Source organism: Salarias fasciatus, chromosome 1 (genome assembly GCF_902148845.1).
Source record: "Salarias fasciatus chromosome 1, fSalaFa1.1, whole genome shotgun sequence".
Lineage (NCBI taxonomy): Eukaryota > Metazoa > Chordata > Actinopteri > Blenniiformes > Blenniidae > Salarias > Salarias fasciatus.
Window position 1 is genome coordinate 18,057,945 of NC_043745.1, and position 10,484 is coordinate 18,068,428.

Genomic DNA, 10,484 nt, shown 5'->3' on the forward strand with positions numbered 1-10,484 from the left:
CTCCCTAAAGAGGAGATCAGCGGAGCTACTGGTGATAAAGACACGACACTGTTTGGTCTCTTGGCTTTGTGGGACTCTTCAGGCGGGCTCAGAATTCTTTTGGATGGTCCACACCACCTTTCTTCTCTCTTGGTTCTTCTTCCCTCCTCCGTTAGCCTCCGTTTCCACAGACCTGGAGAGCGGGGGCTGCGGCAGACGGGGGACAACTGGCCCAGCTTCTCGGGGAATGACGCATCTCTGCTGCAGCGTGCGTCCTGAACACCTCCAGACGGGGACTGAGGAGGTCTGACCTGACTGTCGGGGGTTTCAGGTACACAAAGAAGATGTGGTGGAGGAGAAGGAAGGTTTTCAAGGTGCCCAAGGATGTTCCTGTTTGACGGGGAACGGAGATGACCTGGAAGACTTCCAGCATCTTGAAGCGGAGGGGCAGTCTTAGTGAGCGCAGAGCCAAAGGACGGTAATTTTGAAGAAGTTGACAAGTCCTGTGAAAAAGAAAGAGTCAACTCTCGTAATAAAAGCAAAGGACAGTAAATAACTTAATGCACATGAAGGGAAAAACAAACTGTCGTAACTAGAGGAGATAAACAGATGGTCTTGGTCAATGGAAGATAACTGGGCATCTTCTTGAGTCTAAATGGCTTAAAGTGGATTAAAGCTATTTAGATTTCTGCACAAAAACAATAAAAAAAAAAAAAACTCAAACCTTTCCAAACTGTGAAATGACAACACAGCTGCATCTTATCTTATGTCATTTGATAACTCCTGTGGAAATACACAAAAAAATGAGTTGTTTTTTTCTCTTACCTTCTGCTTTTGGATGGAAAAGAACGAGGAGATGTTTTTCTGTCCTCCAGCAACCTTTAAGAAACCACAAAAAAAATACTCTGGATGATACAAAACATTGCACAGGTGTAATTTGTGTGTTGCTTCATTAAACGGGCTGCAAACAGTTCAGAAAAATGAAACCATAGAAACAACAAACTTCCATTGGCAGTAATGATACAACTGCTGATCGTTGATCCCCACATTCAAAGCACTTTTCTCACACAAAGTATACAAAAAAAATCTCACCATGGGTAACTTAATTTTTGAACAAAGCGTAGACAGAAAAGAGGATTTTTTTTCTCAATTAAAACAAATGGTTCAAAAAGTGGAGATTAAAAGGACTTAATATTTGTTCAGACTGTGAATATGTCCAGTAATGACCTCTGAAAAAAAACAGAAGTACCTCAAAACAATATTCAGTTAGAGTATCTTGAGTAATTGGAATTACTTGCACTCAATAATAGATTTAACACAACAATAACACATTGTTACTGTGACCTGGAAGTGCAAAGCTCTATAACTTCAAGGCCACCGTAATAATCAAAGGAATCGACTGTCTTTAAATGTAAACCCAGGAGAAGAACCAAGCAGCTGGAGGTTACTGATTACTGCAGCTGCAGCAGGACAGGACTCACCTTGGCTCTCTGCGCCTTGGTCCTGTTCATTGTGACCCTGAAGAGACTCCCGCTGGATTCTGTCTTCCGCCTTTCCGGAGCAGCTTTCAGAGTTCACAGAGCCGAGTTTGACATGAATGTTACAGAATGACGGAGAGCAGGAGAGGAGAAGCAGAGGCTCGCCTCAGCAGCAGCAGCAGCAGCTAACGTTGCAGCTTCTAGAGACGCTGGTTCCGTTCGGCTCTAAACGGCCCCGCATGTCCGGCTCTCCCGGAGTCCGGCCGGCGGCAGACTGTCTCACTTCTCCGGTAAAACCACTGTTTTGCTTCAGATCTCAGCCCTATCCCGGTCATCTATATTCAGCCGTCTATCGCGTTTGTACCGAAGGCGCCAATTGATTCTAGTTTCGCGGAACGGAAGTGACGTTACTTGACTTCCGCTAAGCGTTGCCGCTCCAGCCATCTGAGGTAATTTACATGTTGTAGAAACAAATCTTTTTTTCTCTTTTTTGATTTCGTGAGAACATTTGTAGAACGTTTTCTAACCATATCACACTAGTCAGATAACGATACTGAATGAGTTACTTCATGATTTTGTTTACATCGTTCATCAAGGTGGGAATTTAAACACATTTAAAATCATTTTGCCTGTCTGGCTCTTTATCATTATTAATATATTGACAAAATAATATCTATTATCATCACAATTATTATATTAATATTGTTGTTGCTATTTTTTAATAAACACTATTATGGTCAATATTGCTACTGACATTATATTATAGCTATCATGATTTATATTGATTTTCAACATGATAAATACAATAAAACAGGAGAGCCTCAGATGCAATTACCGTCTCATTGAATTAATTTCCTTATCCACAAACCCTGACACTGTTTTAGTTTGGGGATTGTGTTATTGCTTGTTTATTGCACGTTTTGTTATGGCCATGGCATCCAGCATCAGTGTCTCTCATGGAGATCTTCCTCAATCTTCTTCCCGGCATTTCCAGCACCATGTTTTTTAGGATAGAAGTGTGCTGCAAGAGATGTGAAGTGGTGCTAACACAAGTCACAAAGCAATACCTGTGCTTTGTTTCCCAACTGCTGAAGTCATGGGAACTGGCACTGTAATCATTACAGTCCCTTTTACATCTGATTCCTATCCTCTGTTGGCTGGAAGCAAATTAACTTTTTAAGTGTCCTGACTCAGCAGCTATGAAGCAACTAATTGGAAGTTGGCACAAGTTTTAGGGTGCTACACGAGTAGCTTCCCATGCATTTGTGTCCATGAAAGATTAACTATAGAAAGATGAAGTGGGAAACAGATACTAGTAGATGATACATTCATTCCACTTTAAAACATTTGTTTCATAATTTTGTTGTGATATGTGAAAATTCATGTGATCTCTATAACATGAATTTTCATAAAAACAAACAAACATGAAGGCAGTCTATAAAATTCATAGTAAACTTCATCAAATCTGTCTCATCTAGCCTCACTAAAAAAATACACCATATAAGCTTCCTCACAAAATCAGCAGTACAAAATCCCTTTGGCAAACTGGAATCCAATTTTTTTCCAACAACAATAAAATATATCATCCTAGAAAACAAGAAAATCACTAACTGCAGTATTACTGATCTTTTTGAAGAAGGCAGGAATATCCTGTCATATTTGTGTAGACTGAGTTAACAGTTCAAACTTTTCTGAGTGTTTTATTCTGCCGTAGCAACATTTATTAGGTTTGTAGAAGTTTATCTTCAGCCATGCCTCATTCAACGTGCCTCCTTCTCTCCTGTGTGGGTTTTTGTGTGAATGATCAAATGAGAGCGACGAAAGAATTTCTTTCCACAGTCAGTGCAGCTGTAAGGTCTCTCTCCAGAGTGGGACTTCATATGGCGCGTGAGATTAGACTGTGCGCTGAATTTCATGTTACACACAGTACAACTGTACGGCTTCTCGCCAGTGTGGATTATAGTGTGTTTGATCAGGTCAGCTTTCTCCCTGAAGCTTTTCCCACATTCCACACAGGAATGAGGCTTCTCCCCCGTGTGGATTCGTATGTGGGCGTTCATGTTTCCAACTTGTGTGAATCCCCTGCCGCAAAAACTGCATTTGTACGGTTTCTGTCCAGAGTGGGAGTTCATGTGAGTGTGCAGATAGGAGCGCTGGATGAAGCTCTTTCCACACACAACACAGCTGTAGGGCTTGTCTCCTGTGTGCGTCTTCATGTGTCGATTCAAGATGGATTTCATTTTAAAATTCTTGTTACAGGCGCTGCAGGTGTACGGTCTGTCCACCGTCTCACCACCGCGCTGCCTGTTCTCTGCGTTCGAGTCCCGTCCGCCATCTCTACGTCCGTCGTCACTGATTTCATGCTGCTGACAGTCGATACACTGCTCCAGAGAACCATAGTCTTCTTTGACAGGTTGAGATGAGCAACTGGCCAAACAGTGTTTTTCTGTGTCTTCAGCTGTTTCAATCTGGTGAGCCGAGAACGTGTCAAACTGATCAGCGCTCTTCACAGAAATTATATTAAACATAGAGTCTTTGGAATCATCCTCCTCCTCATTTTCAGATGTCAGAGAATCAGGCGGCTCCACTTCTTCTTCTTCTTCTTCTTTAATATGTAGAAGTTCTTGGTTATCTTCACACTGGTCCGTCTTTTTCTGCTCATCTTGTGCAGAGGGAACATCCTCAGCTGGGAGAAAGGGCTGCACAGGAGCTGCAAAGAACCACATAACCATTAACAAAGCTTAAGACCTGTTATATATTTTGAAAATACAGCTGCACCTCAGAAAAGATCATTGGTCGTATATACTAAAATATTTGAAGCAAATTTAGAATTTTGATGATTGTGGCCTCCTGCTGGTCACCGGTCCAGGATGTACCCTGGATTTACCCAGAGTCAGCTCGGATAGGGTCCAGTGCCCTGCAAAAGGATAAAATACTGTAGACAGCAGATAGATGGAATTATTGCTTTTGTTAAAAAAGGGAAAAAAATATGCAAACTTCTGAAATATTTTAATGTTAATAATGTTTTAACTAAAACACAAAAGACCTAATATATTGAAAATAGAGCATATTGGAGTTTTACTGCTTGAACTAAATTACGGGGGAAAAAAACTTTTCCAAGATATTTTTGATCAAGATCATGTCAAGACAAATAGGGAAATGAAATGTGGGGCTGTACAAAAAATGTATGATGAATATTGCACTGTAATAACACAATGTGTAGTCCTTCCACTGATAAAAAGAAGACAAACAGCAGCCTTTTGGAGTGTGTGTGTCAGGTCAGCTCCATCAGCAACCCAAACTCTCACCAATGGGAAGTTATGACTAGTTACAAAACATAAAGAAATCATGTGAATATGAGAGGGACACTGTGCCATCTGATAATATACTTTCTTTTAATAGTTATCCTCTGCTTTTCACATTGTTCATGAATACCTGCTGGACTCTCTGACAGCCATCTTGCATCCCCTCACGGCTCCTCTCTGTTTAGGGATGCAAAATGGCTCCAGTGGAGGAGGGAGTCCCTGCAGCTGCAGCTGGACGATCCCTGGCATGACTGAATGAGTGATGGGTTGACACCCGTGTGGGTGAACCTGTGCGCCCTGTCGTTACCTGTGCACGCGCTCCGTGTCGGCTGGTGCTCGAGCTCCCTCTTGGAGCGCCACACGTCCTCTTCGTACTCTCTGATCGTCTCTTCGAACAGACCGAAGATCTCCTCTGCCGCCGCCTTCAGCCGGTCCTGCACCAGAGCTCTAAGCCGACCGCTCCTCCACATGATCGATCCTCTGCACGGGATCTCCGCTGATCTGGCACGAGCGAGGCTGTCCGCGGGTTGCCAGATATCACGACACAAAACAGGATAGCAACTATCAATCCCAAAATAAATTTAAATCTTTAAAAAAAAGAAAAAGAAAAACTTGTAAGATGTATGCATGTATTGTTATACCTTTAAAAAAATTCACATTTTTGTCGTGTATATTATAATTTAATATATTTTCTCTCTACACACTGATAACTTTTGCCTATTTAGTCAAGGAAAAAAATTTTTAAAAAAATCAAATCATTTGCAATGTCTTCATGCAACTCGTCCAAATTATTGCAAAAAGCCCGGCCTTCAGTAAGACATTGACTGCTCCTGCCTCATTTGTCAAATCATTATTCATCTATATGTCAGTAGTAACTGTTTCTCCATCCACCCCTTGTTTGGCTCATGCTGTTTGTGGTTCACTCATAATAACCAAGAGCTCTCCTTACACGAACTAACAAGATATGAAACATTATAAAACTCAAACTAAAGACACACAGTTGAAAGCAAACCTTTGGAAATAAGAGGAGCAATGCTAGACGAACGGCAGTGGGAGGTCAAACATGGCAACACAGGGTACTGCTGCTGGATCCAGCTCTCTCGCTCTCTCTCTCTCTCTCTCTCTCTCTCTCTCTCTCTCTCTCTCTCTCTCTGATTTTCTTTTCTGCCATCTGCTGGCCATAAAACAAGACAGGAAAAAAAAAAACAACAATCAATGCCACGAGTCTTGACAGTTTTTACAGGGTATCTTATACAGGTCCCATGTTACACCTCCAAATTTCAATTAGTTATCCCGGAAGAAAAGAAAACATCATTTTTCATTTCCTCTACCTGCTTTGCTTGCTTGAAGCAGGTAAATGGTAAAGGGATTTAAACGTTGGATTGTCGATTACCAGAAGAGGGCAGCAGATATTAATGTAAAACAAACTGTCTTTAAATGAGCTTCACCACCTGTGGATCTTTGTGTTTCACGCAGCTGTACTTCTTGAAGTCAGCACAGTGGCTACAAACTGTTGTTCTGTCAAACTAGCATATTCACAATTAAAATATTTAAAATGATTGATCTTAAAGCATTTTGGTTTTCATTTAGGACTGGGATTAGGATTAAGACTCAATTATATTGTTGACATTACACACGAACATGTTCAGAATAAATAATTACAAGTTGTTTGACATCTAATTCAGAAGAGCAATGTAATCGGAAGTGCTACAAACAGAAAATGAGTGATGATATACCTATATGTGTATGTAGAGAAATAGGAACCCTAAGTGTGTTATTTTATGAAAAGCACTCTATTTTCTTGTAGATGTTTATCTTCATGTCCTGCCAAGCCTGTAAAAAATACCAGAAATACCACATGAGGACTGTTTGTTTAGACACGAGGAAGAGAGTCCAGTATGGTTTGACAAAAACATAACAAAGGAGGGCCCACACACACACACACACACACACACACACACGCTCAGTCTTGTATTTCTATCCTTGTGGGGACCGTCCATTGACTCCCATTCATGTCTAGCCCCTAACCCTGACCCACACCACAACAAAGCCTAACCCTAAAGAAATGTTTTTGCACTTTTACTTTTTTCAGTAACAACAACATGGTCAAGAAAACGCTGTTTCTCCTACTTAGGACCGGAAAAAGGTCCCCACAAGGCACGTCGTTCCACGTTTTGCTATCCTTGTGGGGACATTTGGCCCCAACAAGGATAGAAATACGAGAACACACACACACACACACACACACACACACACACACACACACACACACACACACACAGAGGCAGCCACCATAAACCGTGACACTGCCGGTGTGACAGGTCCTTACACAGTGCTCAGATGTCACACAGCCATCGATCAGCTCCTGACATGCAGCTCAAATTATAAAGGATTTTCTGCCATAACATTTAGCTTTCCGCGGCTGGGTTATGTCCTCTGCTGTCAGCCAAATTGACAGTAAAATCCTAAAGTAAATTTAGGGACCTTAAATGAATGTGTTAACTGGTGGCAGTCGTGAAAATGTCTGTGTCACCCGCTGAGATGTCCAAGTTTAGTATCTTCTCTGCTTCCACTGCACTCTTCACTGCCAGAAAAAAAACCAACATTTTCATCAAAAGTGAGTGTCAGGCATAATATCACATTCCATATGTTTACTTTCTCAACCATGCATTAAAGGTAATCCGTAATTCCACACAGACGGCGTGTTTTGCCTCTTTGTTCTGTTTTCCAGTTCAGCTCAGAGGGTCAAGTCATATCGCAGCTCCACACATCTGAAATGTAACACTGGAACGAATGAATGAATGAAATGCTTCTTTAGAGCTGCAATGCAGTAAAAAGACATTAACATATTTAATGTTCTGTATGCAGACTGTAGCAGTGACTCAGTCACCTGAAACTGATAAACGTAATCAGGTCATTAAAAGGAGACAGAAAGTTTGATTGAGGGCTCAGGTTTTAATTCTGATCAAAGATAGATTTGCATTATTAATACCCCTGAATACAAAATGACTTTAATGAGTTATTTTTAATGAAATGATAAAAGGATAACAGAATTAATGACAGCTTACTTCTCATGACTTTTTGCTGCTGGACATGCATGAGTTACTGGGCCTCTTACAAAACACATTCTCTCAAGTCAAATTTCTAATTTCAGCTTTAAAAAATGTCTTGTAGCTACAATGTAAAGCAATATAAAGTACCGCAATTACCTGTATAATAAATGTATGTAACTTTCCAATATTCACTCAAAAACAGGAACATTGTGATACTTGGAATGAACAAACAGAAACAGCAGCTCTCAAAAAGAGCTTTAAAGGTTAAAATGGATTATGTGCTTTCATGAGATTTATCTGACATATGGGAAGACTGTGATATCTGGGATTTGATCTCGTAGTGTGGTCCTGTGGGTTTTTCTTTGGCATTTCACACAGCTGCTACATCAAGCCACTCATGTGTTTTCAGTGTTTTTGTTACATGGAGAAAAGAACAAGTATAGTGCATGACACATGTATATTTATACATTCATAATGTTGTGACTACAGATTATTTTTTAAATCAATTTCTAAATAAGTTAAAACATCAATATGAAATAGTTTTTTGTGATGTGTGAAAATGTGTTGTCAATACATCCAACACAACTTTATCTTTATATATAAAGATGCAGAACTAAAAACAAGTCTGAAAACTTCACTGAAACATCGCTTAATTGTCTTTCATATTATGGAGGTGGCTTTGGTACACACACATATAGGAGTGATTTCACATTATGGGAGCATTTCATGTCAATGGAACTAAAAAGCAGGCTTGGATGATGCAAATTAACATATTTCAAAGAGAAGACACGGAGAGAGGTTTGGCATGCAGTAATTATGGTTAAGGTTTGAGTAAGTTTTCAGAAAATGAATATAAATCAGTCACTGAAAGTCAGTGTTCGTGTTTGAGGGTGTGTGTGCGTGCGTGTGTGTGTGTGTGTGGCAGTTAATGCTCTTGTTTCTCATAGCCTGGGCTCTGTGGAGGGTATTCGTAATCATGCAGAATAGCTCCATGTCTGAGCAGCTCATAATTGTACAGTGTGAGCAGGAGCTTTGGCTGCATAAAGTAGCATTGTTTCCTGCATTAATTATAGGCTACGTGTTTCCTTTCTCACTAAGTGAAAAAAAACCACCTGTTTTTACTTGACTTTATGATATGCAGTGGTTCAAAATGTTGAATATGTTCTTGATGATTTTCCTGATCTTCATTTCTGCAATTCTTTTCAGTACCTGTTCATTTGCATGTTTCTATTTTATTGTTCTTATTTTCTTTTTATTGTGAGTGATAAACGTGTACATTGTGGGAGGGTGAGCGAGACCGTATTCAGACTGTACTGAATGTCTCGCATTAATTGACAGTAATTGACAATAAATCTTAATTTAACTTCGATTTTGACTTTGATGAAGATTACATGGGGCTGGTTTTCATTCAGGACACAAGAAGATCCATACAGTAGTTTTTTTTATCGAGCTATTGAAATACAAGATGATTAAAAAAATACAATTAATTGAGACACACTGTAAGCCAGTGAACTGTGGCAGATAAGTCAAATAAAGAAGAAGAGCAAAGCAGGGGGCTCAGAGGAGAGACTATTAAAGGTCAGACACAGAAGAGAATCGAAAGAAGAAGATAAAAGGAGAGAATCAGAGGTAACGTGTGTCACGCTGTGAAATTGGTTTGAAATTCCTTTCATGTTTTTGTTCAACATTATGACTGAGCTTTAAATGACATTCATGAAATGTAATTTGGTGCCTGCGACTGAGAACTGCTGGGTCTGCTCAGGTTTCCTCACAAATGCTGTTACACAGAAATGTAAAGAGAGAAATGCAAAGAAATACCAGCTGCAGCTTGGACAAGCACACACATAATAAACCCCTGAGACTGTCTCCTGCGGTTACTCAGATTTGTATATCTCATATGGACAGAACGCAATGGCGGAATTGAAACTGGAGGGAAATAATTAGAATTTTAGCCACAGTATGTTCTCCATATCGTTAAAAGGGTTGACTTGACCAGCCCAGCATCCAAGATTTTTTCAACTGAACACAAATCACGTGTTATCCTAATTATTTCCAGAGTAATGTGGTTACAACTCTCTAACAACGCAACAGTGACTCCAAAGGTTAAATACTCCAATTCATGAGCGGTGCATTCAATGCACCACGAGGATACGCTGTCATTTTATTGACTGTTACAACTTGTTTTTTTTGTTTTGTTTTGTTTTTTTTTAACAGATAAGCTCCACAACATTAAAACACAAACACACTGTTTAGATGTACTGTTGTTTCAAGTTCATATAAATCTTTCCATGTTGGTTCAAATCAGACGTGGGAAAATGGCATCCTGTGAGATACACTGACTCCTTCTCCATTCTCTGAGGTCTGCAAGTCAAATTCCAAAAACCAATAACTTATTAATTTCCCAGAGGATGGGGTCAGGAAGGTCATAATAACCAGATATCAATATTAATTAGGCCTACTGTTTTACAGCACGCATATAGATAGAAACAGCAAATGCATGATTCACTCAAAAAAAAAAAAAAAACTGAAATAAAGAAATGCATGGTCCCTCCAGGGGTCTTTGGCCTTCAGTTTGAGAGGCAGTGGACTCCAGCAGCAGGATTAGCCAGGCCAGCTGCCCACAGAGACCCTGGGCCCTGGACGCTGACACCAGGCCTGACCCCGGGGTG

The 10,484-nt window shown here is 40.2% G+C and overlaps 1 pseudogene; it reads right to left on the bottom strand.

Annotated features, from left to right (window-relative positions):
• Nucleotides 1-3,190: 3,190 nt before the first annotated feature.
• LOC115390812 (zinc finger protein 771 pseudogene) lies at nucleotides 3,191-5,232 on the bottom strand (annotated as a pseudogene).
• Nucleotides 5,233-10,484: the final 5,252 nt, after the last annotated feature.